Source organism: Polypterus senegalus, chromosome 8 (genome assembly GCF_016835505.1).
Source record: "Polypterus senegalus isolate Bchr_013 chromosome 8, ASM1683550v1, whole genome shotgun sequence".
NCBI lineage: Eukaryota > Metazoa > Chordata > Cladistia > Polypteriformes > Polypteridae > Polypterus > Polypterus senegalus.
The window spans coordinates 105,594,287-105,609,472 of NC_053161.1; the positions used below are offsets into that span (position 1 = coordinate 105,594,287).

Genomic DNA, 15,186 nt, shown 5'->3' on the forward strand with positions numbered 1-15,186 from the left:
TTTTTCCTGCCTGTGTAGTTGTGTGATACCCACCCTTCCTCCTCCCAGGCTGCTTTTGGGTGAACTGGTGGCCTGCTGCTAAGAAGCTTGTCTGTCTACCCGAAGTTCTCTAGCTCTTTATGTGTCCCATAACTCTCCTGGGCTTTAACTGTGACTCTTTCAGGGTGGTTACTGGTAATGTGCCATGGGATAACATTCATCATAAAGAGGTGCTACATGAAATCCAGATGGGCTGTTAATGGTTTGTTTCTTTTCTTTCTGTTCTCACACTTCTCCAGTATGGATGCTGTTTTGTTTATATTTCTGGCTTGGCTGCAGTTTTTATATGCTGTACTGTTTTTATATTAAGGTATGTTAATGTCGTGGAATTTGCAAACTGTTGTGTTGGATAGTATCTCAGATTCTTCACCACATTTATTTTTTCTTTGTTTATGGATTTTTACGGCTTTTTTCCCCTTTCATAGCAGTATGAGTAATACATGCATCTAGCCAATGCATACACGATCCCTCATTTGTTTAGTTACTTCAATAAAGCCTCAATTAAATTGTTTATTCATAACAGTAATTAGTCTGCCTTACTGCCCATTCCGTTTTTTCCCAGCAGTTCCGGCTATTATGTGATAGAACACTCCTTACAAAAATGTGAACTGGTTAAAATAATGTTACACAAATATTTCATTATTTAATATAATAGTGGTCAACAGCGATTCCACTTTTCTTAAAGTGTTAGTAGATTTATGGCACATTTACAATGGCTGAGAGGAAACATTAGCTTTTGCTTGGGCTCAGATTAACCTGCTTAGACAGTTTTCAACTCACTGTTGGCCCCAACCCAGTAGCCACTCCACAGCACATGTCACTTGAATAAACTTGGCTGTTTTCTTTTAACTAAAAGGAATATGACTCATTTTCTGTGAGAACTCTGTCTCTATTTTTTGGGAAGCATACAATATGATAATAGCATAATGTGCACAGACCATCTTGGATCAAAGTTAGGGTGTGTCATCAGAGCTTAGTTAGACAAGAACAAATTGATAAGGCACAAAAAGGCGATAATAATACATTTTATTTAATAGGAGCCTTTCTTAGCACTCAAGGACACCTTACAAAGAATTAAATAACAGTAATAAAGATAAAAACAAATAAAACAGAAAATCAAATAGCAATAAGGGTACAAAAGCAGTAACAAACATCAAAGATAGCTGGCTGTAACAGTGATAAAATTATAGTTGGTGTGCCAGTTTGAAAAGTTTTTGTTGAGTCGAGCTGACGGATGTGAGAGAGAGGAGAATTCCAGAGTTGAGGAATACTCGAGGTGCCATAGAGCAGAGTTTGATGTGTGGTACAGAAAGTAAAGCTGCAGATGAGGATCTGAGTGAGCGACAGAGAGCGTAAGTCTGTAGGAGATCAGTGAGGTATGAAGGAGCAGGATTGTGAAGAGATTTAAATGTTCAGAGCAGTATTTTGTATTGTATTCAAGAGTAGAAATGGAGCCAGTGAAGCTGGGAGAGAAGAGATGTGACATGTTCAGCAGACTTAGAACAGGTAGTTATACTAGCAGCAGAATTTTGTATTCATTTTAAGCAATGGATATATTTTTAGGGATGCCTGATAGAATAACATTACAGTAATCTATACGTGAGGTGACTAAGGCATTAACCAATACTTCAGTACTGTGTTACATAAGAACAGGACAAAGTCTAGAAATTTTCAGAGATGGAAGAAGGCAGTCCAAGAAAAATTATTTATATTTAATCAAAAAGAGAGGGTACTGTCTAGAATGACACCCAGGCTCTTAACCTGGGAAGAGATGTTTATGAATGTGTTGTTAATTATAATGGAAGAATGGGTAACCTTAGTGAGTGTAGATTTAGAACCAATGAGGAGGACCTCAGTTTTATTGTTATTTAATTGGAGAAAATGGTGAGTCACCCAGGACTTTATGTTTTGGAGACATGCCATAAGAGTATATGGAGGGAGAACAGAAGTGGAGAGATAAAGCTGCATGTCATCAGCATAACAGTGAAATTTAATGCCATGGTGTTAAAAGATATTACCTGTTGGGAAGATGTAGATGAGAAGCAGAAGCAGCCTCAAAACAGAGCCCTGCAGAACTCCGTGAGTAACGACTGCATTCTCTGTCTTAAAGCCCTTTGCTTGAACAAACTGTCTCCTGTCAGTGAGGTAGAAAGAAAACCATTGATGGACAAGGCCACAGACTCCAAAACTAGCTAGGTGTTTTAAATGTATCTGATGTGATATGGTGTCAAATGTGAAACGGAGATCAAGAAGTAAAAGAATTGATAAGAGTTCCATTTTAGCTGCCCAGAGAAGATGGAAAAAGGTGTGGAGGCATTGGCAATATTCTACTTACTCCACAAACGGTCCCCCTGGGCACTTCATTGTGATGCATATAACCCAAAAGCAGTAGAGTGCAGATTATCATTTATTTAGAGGAAAGGAGAACACTACAAAAAGAGAAAACAAACAAGTAATTTGCCAAGACATGCAGTATTTTAAAAGGAATGCCCCACATATACAACATTGTACCTAAAAAGTCTTAACTAATGGTACTGTTCTGCTTCCCAAATGGGATTGTCATGTGTGATTTTTAACCCAGTGTGAATGAAGTATCTGTATTTCCATTTTAGTCCACCCATCTATCCACTTCCTGTACTTGAATGATTTGGTACAAAAGTCCAGGGGACCACAGTAATCATTGCTGGATGGGATGCTAATGTATAGCAGATCACACTCACACAAAGTCAACAGAGAATTATCTTATTAATGTGCCTAAACAATAATAACTAGCAAACATGGAAAAAAATATACCACTATCGAAATTATCTGTAAGCTTTCTTACAAATTAGATTTGTAAACTGCCTAAATATTAAATAAATTTTAAAAGGTAGAGGAAACAATTAAAGTATCACCATTAAAAGTCAAAAAGAGGGTTGAATGGCCAGCACTACCAAGCATAACTCAGCAAGAGCCTATTGTCATCATTCAACTTCTCTTACATCTCATAATGTATGAGCTGTGAGTGAAGCAGAGTTAAGGGTGAACAAGCAAGAAAAAAAGAGAAAACTCCTATAAATACTGAGCCAGGAAGGATGAAAACTCTTAAGGGTGCATGGACACTGGGGCATCTAAAATATACCTTGATTTAGAATTGTGGATATGAATACGTCATAGCATAGTCTGATGATAAGTATTGGTAGATCCAAAATGTATTAGATTGCTCTAAAATGAGAGAGATAATGAAAATGGATTAGTAACTGATTGTCGTGATGATAACAAGCTGTCATCTAACAATTAGATGTAAATAACCAAGGAATCAGCGGCTTACCCTTCAACTTGGTCCCCATGTGCGTTCACCATGAAATGTCTGTTTTATAAAATGTTTGGAAAGAAATGAAAGGTGGAAAATGGAAGGACTGAGAATTACTAATTTGCTTTTGGACCACAAGTCACTGGGAGGAAATTTTCTCGAAAAGGAAAAATGTACAATATAGGAATAGTTTAATGTGGCAAAATTAAACCAATAGCAAGCCATATAATTGGGTAACAACTTCCATTATCAGGAAAGATTGGTTTCTAATTAGGCAAGCAGGCTGCAACAAAAACCTGAAGCCACTGTAGCCCTCTAGGACTGAATGCTGGAAAAACTGATGTAAAGGCACTAATGAACAAAGGCACTGAATAATACTGCACTTTAGTACAATTGTACACTATTACTCCTTGGTTTCGTTGTCATTGTGGACACCTTTGAACATGACGTCACGCAGCTACCTTCCACAGTAACATGCCCTCATGTTTCACTATTATGCTGCTGAGATCCAGCTCTATGTGAAGATTACACCCAAATGAACATGGAAAAGACAAGTGCTTATTTCCTGTGACTGAGCAGTAGATAGATAGATACTTTATTAATCCCAAGGGGAAATTCACATAATCCAGCAGCAGTATACTGATACAAAGAAACAATATTAAATTAAATAGTAATAAAAATGAAAAAAATAAAATTAATGTTCACATTTACTCCCCCGGGTGGAATTGAAGAGTCGCATAGTGTGGATTAGGAACGATCTCCTCAGTCTGTCAGTGGAGCAGGACGGTGACAGAAGTCTGTCACTGAAGCTACTCCTCTGCCTGGAGATGACACTGTTCAGTGGATGCAGTGGATTCTTCATGATTGACAGGAGTTTGCTTAATGCCCGTCGCTCTGCCACAGATGTTAAACTGTCCAACTTTACTCCTACAATAGAGCCTGCCTTCTTAACAATAACATAAATGTATTATATCTCTTGGCATTGTCTCATGTAGCTTTACTTCTTGCTAAACCACAAGTCTTGAAAAATTCTTTCATTGTGTTTAATTCTGATCGTAGTAGGAACCTGAACTTTAGATACCACATACTAAATCTCTGTTGTAAGCATATGTGTTTATTTTATTTTTTATTTGTAATGAACTATTGCTGCCCTGACCTCAACAAGTAAGACGCCAAGGTCCCTTTGCCATACCTTTATCACCTTTTGGTTGGACTATTGTAATGCAATTTTTAAAACTGTAATATCTTTTTTTCTGCAGGACAAGTTCCTATTGCAGGCTTAGAGAGAAGCAAATCTGCTGGAGAGACAGATCCATTTAGTGTGAGACATTTCCTTGACGTCTCCAGTTTATGATGTAAGGCTAGATGTTTCAAAAATATTTTTATATTAGAAAAGAATAAAAGCAAGCAGGTTAATAATTTGAAAGGTACTGTAAATACTAAGATGGTGTTCCAGCTACAGTACTTTATGACCAATGAACCATCCATCCATCCATCCTCTTCCGCTTATCTGGGGTCGGGTCGCGGGGGCAGCAGCTTAAGCAGAGAGGCCCAGACTTCCCTCTCCCCAGCCACTTCTTCCAGCTCTTCCGGGAGAATCCCAAGGCGTTCCCAGGCCAGCCGGGAGACATAGTCCCTCCAGCGTGTCCTGGGTCTTCCCCGGGGACTCCTCCCGGTTGGACGTGCCCAGAACACCTCACCAGGGAGGCGTCCAGGAGGCATCCTGATCAGATGCCCGAGCCACCTCATCTGACTCCTCTCGATGCGTTAGGAGCAGCGGCTCTACTCTGAGCCCCTCCCAGATGACTGAGCTTCTCACCCTATCTTTAAGGGAAAGCCCAGACACCCTGCGGAGGAAACTCATTTCAGCCGCTTGTATTCGCGATCTCGTTCTTTCGGTCACTACCCATAGCTCATGACCATAGGTGAGGGTAGGAGCGTAACATGTGAAAAAAATTGTTATAAAAAAGAAAAACAAAAAAATTAGGTAAGAATAAAAAGTAAGTACCAAAGAATAAATCAATTTAGGTTTACATAAAATAGATATATAAATAATAGAAAATCAGAGTCTTTTATAAATAACATTTTATTATCTCTCTATTATAAAAAAAAAAAAAAACCTGAAAGAGATAGACGGGAGACGATACGTGATCTTCACATTAAGATCATGGGAGACACTTAAAAGACAAAAGAGAATGGTTCTCTCGTGGGGACCTTAAACATGAGACTTTGTGCCAAGAGATTGACCCAGGATGTCTCGCGTGGATGTAGAACATGAGATTCTTGCAAGACACGCCCTACTTACAACCAATATCAAATAAGACCACGGGCAGCAAAACACTCAGTCGTGTAAAGGATTTGAGCACACACAGATCCAGGGCTCTCAGCGCATATAAAGCGTATAAGGACAATACGTTATTGATGAAACATAGACGACAAGGTGAAGAAGAAAGCAGCACAGAGAATAGAGACTCAAAAGTGTTGGAGAGACAAAAAAGAAAAAAAAATAATAATCTAGGTGCAAATTCAGAAAATAAGGAAAGTAATAATCAGTCCGAAACAAGTGGAACTGAAAAAAAAAGAGAAAGTTATCCTGAATTATGGTACAAAGTCATTAAACACATGTCTCACTGACCTCATTTAAAAGCTTCAGCACTCAAAAGGACTCAAAAGATTCCAAATATTGTTTTTACAGAAGTTCTGAAATAAAAGTGAAACTAATGAAATAGCAACAATTCAAAGAAGAAAATCTTAAAAGTGTGTATCTGGAAAACCAAACACAGGTTGGCGAGCAGGGGGTGAAGCCCCCTAGTAAGTATACAAAGATGATCATGATGGTAAGGTCATATGGCTGGTGAGGACAGGAAAAAAACAAACAAGAAAAAAGAGAAAAAGCTAAATCTGCAGGGTCTTAATGACAAAAGGGTGTCCAGCCCCAACTACGTAGCATAAATGGTCTTATGTCATGAAAGGGAAATTTACTTAGAGTCCTTATTGAAGTGGTAAAGAAAAATGACTATTATTTTTAATAATACTAGGGGGCTTTGCCCCATGCTTGCTTCACTCGCCAACTGCCCTGGCCTGAACTACACGCCAGCCATTTCACGTCTCTGACGCTTGCGTATGTGGGTTTTCACTTTCACCTAACAACAAATCTTTTAATTCTCATGCATACGCCTCTTGTTTGGGAAGAAACACCACTTTTCTCTGATGGCAACACAAATTAGACGATCTACAAGTCTCCGACTTGATCTGAACAATATATTTGAACTGTGTTTGCACTAATGCGATCTTTGCTATCATTTTTTGAGGCATTCAAATTTTAGTACTTTAATTATCTGTAACCTGCTTTTAATCCTACCTGGCATGTAGAAAATTCTTTGTGAGTTATGGTAATTACAACTCAAAGACACATGATATCCGATATGGTGTTCCACAAGGCTCTATCCTGGGTCCGCTGCTCTTCTCAATCTACATGCTTCCGTTAGGTCAGATAATCTCAGAGCACAACGTGAGCTACAACAGCTATGCTGATGACACACAGCTGTACTCATCAATAGCACCTGATGACTCCGACTCTTTTGATACACTAACACAATGTCTGACTGGTATTTCTGAATGGATGAATAGTAATTTTCTCAAACTAAATAAAGAGAAAACTGAAATCTTAGTAATTGGCAATAATGGATTCAATGAGGTTATCAGAAATAAACTTGATGCATTAGGATTAAAAGTTAAGACGGAAGTAAAAAACTTAGGGGTAACTGTTGACTGTAATCTGAATTTTAAATCGCATATTAATCAGATAACTAGGACAGCATTTTTTCACTTAAGAAACATAGCAAAAGTTAGACCTCTTATATCATTGAAAGATGCTGAGAAATTAATTCATGCTTTTGTTTTCAGTTTACTAGATTACTGTAACGCACTCCTCTCAGGACTACCCAAAAAAGACATAAATCACTTGCAACAAGTGCAGAATGCAGCTGCTAGAATCCTAACTGGGAAAAGAAAATCCAAGCACATTTCTCCAGTTTTGATGTCACTACACTGGTTACCTGTGTCATTCAGGATTGACTTTAAAATACTGCTTATGGTTTATAAAGCCTTAAATAATCACGCTCCATCTTATATATCGGAATGCCTGACACGTTATATTCCAAATCGTAACCTTAGATCTTCAAATGAGTGTCTCCTTACAATTCCAAAAGCTAAACTTAAAAGAAGTGGTGAGGCGGCCTTCTGCTGCTATGCACCTAAAATCTGGAATAGCCTGCCAATAGGAATTCGCCAGGCTGATAGAGTAGAGCACTTTAAAACACTGCTGAAAACACATTACTTTAACATGGCCTTCTCATAACTTCACTTTAAGTTAATCCTGATACTCTGTATGTTCAGTTCATCATAATAACTATTCATGGTGGCTCTAAAATCCGTACTGATGCCTACTCTCTCTTCTGTTTCTTTTTCCGGTTTCTGCGCCACCACCACCTACTCAAAGCATCATGATGCTCCAACACTGATGGACTGAAAGCCAGAAGTCTACGTCCTTCCATGAAAACCCTAAATCCAAAGAGGACTGTTTCACTTATGTTAGGTAGATTGCCCAGAGGGGACTGGGCGGTCTCTTGGTCTGGAATCCCTACAGATTTTATTTTTTTTCTACAGCTTTTGGAGTTTTTTTTTTTGTTTTTTCTGTCCACCCTGGCCATCGGACCTTAGTTATTCTATGTTAATTAATGTTGACTTATTTTATTTTCTTACTGTGTCTTTTATTTTTCTATTGTTCATTTTGTAAAGCACTTTGAGCTACATTTTTTTGTATGAAAATGTGCTATATAAATAAATGTTGATTGATTGATTAATGTGTATTGCGCCAACATTTTTGAACCTCTTTACGATGTTCTACTTTATCATCTACTCTTTGTCTTTTATTTCCGGCCCTGGGCGTGGTGAAATCTCTTGCCACAAAGTCTCGTCTCGCGGGATGTGAAAGTGTCTCTCTGAAAAAGTCACGTCTGGTCCCAGGCTAAAAAGTCTGGTCTTGTCCCAGGATTTTTTTTTATATATAATAGAAAGATTATCAACCATTCTGCTTGATTTTAATTATTATTAAAACATTTGGAAATAGATTAAATACACAAACTGTGCGTTTTAGTAAGCACTTTTGTGACAATGTAGAAACTCCATCCATCCATCCATCCATTATCCAACCCGCTATATCCTAACTACAGTATCACGGGCACGGGGTTCTGCTGGAGCCAATCCCAGCCAACACAGGGTGCAAGGCAGGAGACAAACCCCGGGCAGGGCGCCAGCCCACCACAGAATGTAGAAACTAGTTCTTTATATTACCTTGAAATGTGCAGACACCATTAAAACTATTGTGTAAGATATCACTTACAGTAAATATTAAAATTTATAAATAATTAAAATGCTGAAGGTTTCTTTTTTCCTATGTCATCTTTAAAAATTACACCACTGGTCAGAAATGATAATCAACCAGAAAAACAATCTTTCACCATATCAAATGTCATCTTTGTTGCAGTGTTTCTCAATTTTAGCAAGGGCACTTCGGTATATAATGTTAAATCTGATTTTTAAGGTGTTGAAGATTTTTTATTGGAAATTGGATTGTGTATCATTTTTTTGCTTACCAATATGTATTAAGCTGACAGTTCTGTCTAAAGTGTGTTACATTATATGCTGTTTATATCTTCAGGGTCACACAAGTGTGTACTTTAATAATATTCGTCTGCATTGCTTGCAAGGCACAGTAAATATTTAAAATAGCCGCCTATCCATCTAAACCAGCCTTCTTATTTACAGGATTGACAGGCCTTCATTACACGGTCTCTGAAGCCCACCCTGGAAGCATCATTTGTAAGGCAGAAAACAACCCTGGAGAGGTCACCAGTGGCTGACTGGATACACTCCCTTATTCCAAGGCAATTTAGATTATCAGTACAGTCTAAAACACACATCTTTAGGAAGAAATCACTATACTGCATGTCTTCTAGAGAAAATCTTTGCTGATGTGGGAAAAACCTGAAACCGAGGTGTGGAACAGTACCAAAATAGGACCCTGGACCTTGAAATTGTAAGTTTTCAATGCTAACCGTTTTACCAGCAAGCTATCTATAAATTCATATGTAGAACTCTGCTGAACAATACACTTGCAACAGGTAATACGGTTTCTCAATGCGTGTTGTCATCAATGAAACCATTTAATTCTAAACAATGGCTCCAGTATTCTGCTTGTAACACAATATGGTACAAAATACATAATACGTGACAATCTCAGAGGAGATGTTTTCTTGACCAGATTGTATTCTAGGAAGCAGTTAATGTAGTTGATACGTGACTAGTTGATGAAGCACTTTTATCCGACTAAGTATTTTAAATTTATTTTACATGTTTTGAACGTGTCCATTCAGAATCCCAGGGTAAACCTTTTTTTTTTTATAGTTAGTTGTACATGTGACTGAATGAACCTTGTGCCTGATCTAGGTAGAGATGGTATCTTGACCTATGAAAAATATTCTCACTCTTAGGTGTGGTAAATAATCTCTTTGAGTGAATGAGGCCATCAGGAGGAAGACCAGGACGAGGTGTAGTCACTGAAAAGGTAGAGAAATAAGGACTAGACCTGACAAATGTATAGGGACAAGGAGGAGTTCTGTGAAAAGAAGTTACTTCTCCTTTTCAACTTTAGTTTCAAACGGTCATGTCTAAAAAAAAATGTTCAGATTGATTGGTCTGAATAAGAATGCTGTGAATTTTGTTGAACAAATTAATCTTTGTTTTAAATTGCTATTGACATCACAAAGAGACTTATAGGGCATATAAGAAGACACAATGCAATGTGAAAGTGTAAAACTCATGAGTACAATGAAAAATACCAGTCAAAATAAAAAATGTATTCTTGATGGACTTGTATTTGGAAATGGCACAGTATGAAACTGAACTGTTAGTGCACTGTAGATACAGTATGTTACGCCATTCGGCTGGACTGCAGCACAAACTTGCTTTTTTTTTTCTTCTTGCCATCCTCTTCGCATTGTCTGCTGACACATTGAATTGTGAACAAGCAGATGGCGCTTTTAAAAATGGGCTGGGAGATGTATGCGTTTTTGAGAGAATGGAACAAAAACAGTTTTATGCAATACCAAAGTATTGTTATCATAAAAGCAAAATACAGAGGATTAAACCATAAGCAAAGTTAAAATAACAACTGCCAGGCAAATATCACCAGAACCAAAATGCTAAGACTATGAACTGAAGTCATTAATTAGAATATCAAATTATTATGAGCGCAATCTAACATTGCTCAAAATTTAAATCCATAATCTTGAGTGGAGAGCTGAAGGATTTTGCTGGGTTTTATAGCACACCCTTCATGACGTAACACATTGTGCTTCTTGAGAGACGTTCCTTCGCAACAGTGCAGTGAATTCTAGCAACTCACTAACAAGGTGCTGGGACTCTAAAATGGCTGTGTAACACATTTAAAACTAACAAAAAAAGCAATATCTTTCTTAAAGTTTTAATCCAAAATGCATATGCAATCATGTTCCCAAAAAAATTAAACTTCAAAAAATATTCAGAAAAAATGTATCAACGACATACATTTTTTCAATGAAATGTCCGATGTTTACCAATTCTTATCACAATGGGAGCAAACGGAGACTGAGGGGCTGTAGTCTTATAAAGCATGTTAAAGTTGATTATTGGATCAGATGTCCTGTAATGTAAAAATATCAGAATTAAAAGGTGGAAATCCTTGGCCAAGGACTCCAACATCTGACAAGAAGTAGGTTTGATAGCAGCCAAAGTTGTATTCATCCAATTATTTTCTGAACTCATTTTTTCCTGTATAAGGTTAATGCAGTAAGCTTTCAAAATGTAAGATTACGAAGGATGATTGGATAATTTGTAAGTGTTGAATAAGAGAGTAGATCAAAAAATAAAGTCAGTTTAAAAATTACATGGTAACCACAACAGCTGGCACGATAGGACGTGTTTGTGATGGCTTGTGGGTAGCTCAGACACATACAGTGCAGCATTCTGCCTTTAGTCTAGTTGGTGAAAAGGTCAAATGGACGGTCCGCTGCAGGATGGCACCATTGTTGAACAATACGCCATAGTGAGATTTCTTTTAGGCAGAGGGAGTGAAACCTATTGAATATAAACAGGAAGATGTTGGCTTGTTCAGATCAGTAAGCTGTTTGGGTACCCATCTTGTATAAACTTTGTGGTACATCAGGTCATCAAGTAATATGGCATGTGCAGATCCATAGCTGATATCCCAATGTGCAGTAACAGCGAACAACGTAATCTATCGGTCTTCTCTGATGAAGGCACTTGCCATGTGGATGTGGGCTTGTGTGCAATGTTGATAGTTGACCAGATCGAGCTTCATCGGGTACAGTTGTTCTTCCTACTTTAAACCTTCTTACACATAAATTAACTTTGTGTTGAGTCGCGCTGTTTTCACATCTGTATTGAGCTAAAATTCTTTGGTGAATTCAGGCAGATTTCACATCCTTTGCCCAAAGAAATCTCACTATAATGTGCTTCTCAACAATAGTGTAGCCCCACAGAAGGAGTGTCCTTGCCCAGTTGACCTTGGCTTCAACAAGAATAACAGCAGAGTGATGCACTGTGTGTGTTCGAACTACCCATAATGCATCCTGATTGGGTTGTATTCTGTTCACTTCTGTCTGTTCCGGTTACTGTGTAATTTTCAAATTGTCTTTACTTTTTAATTTACCATTTAATGTGTGAGTCAAGCTTCGTAAATTTTGCAGAAAGCATTTTTTTTATCCTGTCAGAAAAGAGTGTTTAAATTTCTCCAAGTGATAATGTCCTTGAGGCAGGTGGTCAACTTGTCTTTAGCTAATGTGTATCTAGGGTGTCTTTTTAATTAATTTTTTTCCTCCTATGAACCTTTAAGTGGAATGTGAGATCATAGTGATGTATATGATGAAAGAAAACCTTGAGGGACATGATGATTTTGTTTTGGGAAGGGGATTGCATCTAAGTTCTGCTTTTGGTAGATGCTCAGTATAATTCATGCAGAGGTAACTTACATTAAAACTAATTATTTTTTTAATTAAAGCAGATCATTGTCCTTATATGCTGTGTATGATTTACCAAAATTGTACAAAATTTTATTGCTTCCTCAAACAGATTTCTACAATTGGGTGCAACTTCTAGTATATAACCAAGAATATAAGGGTCTCTGGCAGATGTCTTTGATTGTTATGGGGAAGAGTAGCTCTATAATTTAAATCTAAACATTGAGGTTGTGCAGTCATATTTGAAAAACTTTATCAGTTAATATCACCGTTTTAGAGTTTTTGGATTAGTGTGCATTGTACTGCTTAATGGCATGGTTAAGTCGAAAATTGTGCAGATTAATTCTGTCATTTAAAGTAAGGTTAAGGTAAGGAAGGCAGAAGTTTCGAAGTAGGCAGTGCTACTCACTGGTTACGGCATCAGGGGGACAGCAATTTGTTACATGTTGATTAGCATATGCAAATTAGAATTTCATTTTGCAATTCTGATTCTAAAAATCTATGAAAATTAGTCAACATTATTATTTATTTAATTTTAAAACTATATACAAAAATATCTGATAATAAAAAATTTAATATTTATATACAAGAGTGAGCCAACAGAACTGTCTCATATATGAGACATGTCACAGGCAGTTGGAAAGTGGGCAGGCTGGGTTAATTGGCAAATCAATAAATCAGTGGATGTCCCGTCCAGGTCTAGTTCCTGCTTGTGCTCAGTGTGGCTGGGATAGGCACTGACTCCCTCCAACACTGCACTGGACAGGTTGCTTCAACAAAATGGATGATTGAGGGGGCAGCTGCATGTAGCTGAGGAGGCAGAAGCATTTCTAGGTGCGGCAGATTCCAGTTAGTCCAGCATAACTGACTAAGGATTTGAGAGCATTTTGGTGTTAACTGTGTTAAAAACGGGAATAAGGGCAAGCAAAAAGCTGCAAGGAAATCAAACCTCAGCATGTATGCCGTGATGAAAATTCAGGTTCAAAACTGTAAAGAGATGAGTTTCAGGCAGGTGCTTTATGAGTTTGGGCACAATTGCTGTATTAGGACACATAGAGAAAAGTGCAGGTGAACTGATAGATTAAAGTTTTGTTTGTAAGCATCAGGAGTCGACTGTAGAAATTAAGAACGTTTGTCTGAATGAAGCACCATCAGATCTGTGTTATATGACACGTGACATAGAAAGGGATTACATAATTCTGGTTGTAAACTTGGAGAAGGAAAGAAAATGCGATGGATTGAATAGAGTTTCAAGAATAAAGTTATCAAAAAAAAAAATGAGTCAAAGAGGAACATATTTGTGAGAAGGAATACATTAGACGCACAGAAAGCTTCTCTTACCTTCATAGATACTGTATGTGATATTCACATGTCATCGTGGCTTTAATTTCCCACTGGGGGATTTTGTGTAAACGCCACTACATTTGCTACCTTACCAGTGGTAGAATTTGAAGATAACTGTATCCCTTGATTTCACTGTTTGTGGCAGGTTAGCCAGATATTGCAATTTACAGGCCTTTTATGGACCAATGTTATATTGCTCTAAAGCATTTCTTTAGTTTTTTAGTTTCAGAAAAAAAGCAAATCTTTTGTGTTTTTTTTTATAAAAATTTGTACAATTTATCATCAATATCACACTATTGCTCAAACATTTTACCTTGAAAGGGTATGAATGAACAGAACAAGATGGGAAAGAACAGTGGTTCAAATGATAGCTACAAATGTACAGTACATAGAAAAAAAATGTTAAAGTCTTGGGTGATAGGGGGCTGTTTTTTGCTCAAGGCTGTAGGGCAAATTTGAAAACTTAATATGAGAAGAACCAACAAAGTGGGATGAATAATAATTCTGCTGTCTCTCGGTGCCTAACTATACAAAAGTCTCCCTAAGAGCCTGATAGGGTAGCTGTCACACTTGGCCACTTTTCATACCTACTACTTGCACCTTCAACTGACACATTCTTTCTCTGTCTTCCCCCTTTTTCTAACTCCCACCAGGTGAGCTTTTGCTAACACCATTCCTCCAGACTCTATTAACTCTCTTAAGTGGAGACGGGCAGGGCCTTTAAAATCCCCTATGGGCAATTCTTTGAGGGACAGTAGAATCTTGGAGAACTCCTGAGGCCATCTGGTTAGAGCAGCCACAGGTGTGCCTTTTATCTAACGCACAACCCTCCCTTAAAGGGCCAGGCTAACCCCAGGCAACACCTCCCATGTCAAGTCATCATCAAGATAGAAGCAGAAGATCAGGCCTCTATGCTGTTCCCAGTCTAACTGAAAAGTGTCCACCAACTACTCCAGTAGCCATTTGTGGCATTGGAATGATTTGCTCCTGGATGTATGCACAGTGGGAAATCCCCAAGCCCACCAGGGCTTCTTGCAGCTGGACTCTAGCTTGCCTGCATTGTCTCACTGTGACTGCAGCACTGGTGTCCAACAATTAATCCACTCATGTGAGGTCAATTAACATTTTCAAGGCCCCAACGTGAATTAATTTGTTGTATAATGTGCTGGCATTCCATCCAGGATTGGTTTCTAATTTGTACTTAATGATCAAATATCTAAAATTGCTTTGAAAAGGTTGGAAGAATAGGGTGGCATGGTAGCGCAGTGGGTAGCGCAGTGGGTAGCGCTGCTGCCTCGCATTTAGGAGACCAGGGTTCGCTTCCCGGGTCCTCTCTGTGTGGAGTTTGCATGTTCTCCCCGCGTCTGCGTGGGTTTCCTCCCACAGTCCAAAGACATGCAGTTTAGGTGGATTGGCGATTCTAAATTGTCC

The 15,186-nt window shown here is 38.1% G+C and overlaps 1 protein-coding gene across 1 annotated transcript in view; it reads left to right on the forward strand.

Moving 5' to 3' along the window:
• The window catches only part of ints13 (integrator complex subunit 13), a 73,091-nt gene extending 68,210 nt beyond the window's left edge, over positions 1 to 4,881 (forward strand). Inside the window, exon 18 of the transcript XR_005634697.1 lies at positions 4,591 to 4,881. The gene's annotated coding sequence lies outside the window, so the exon portion shown is untranslated. The remainder of the gene's footprint in view (positions 1 to 4,590) is intronic.
• The last annotated feature ends 10,305 nt before the right edge of the window (positions 4,882 to 15,186 follow it).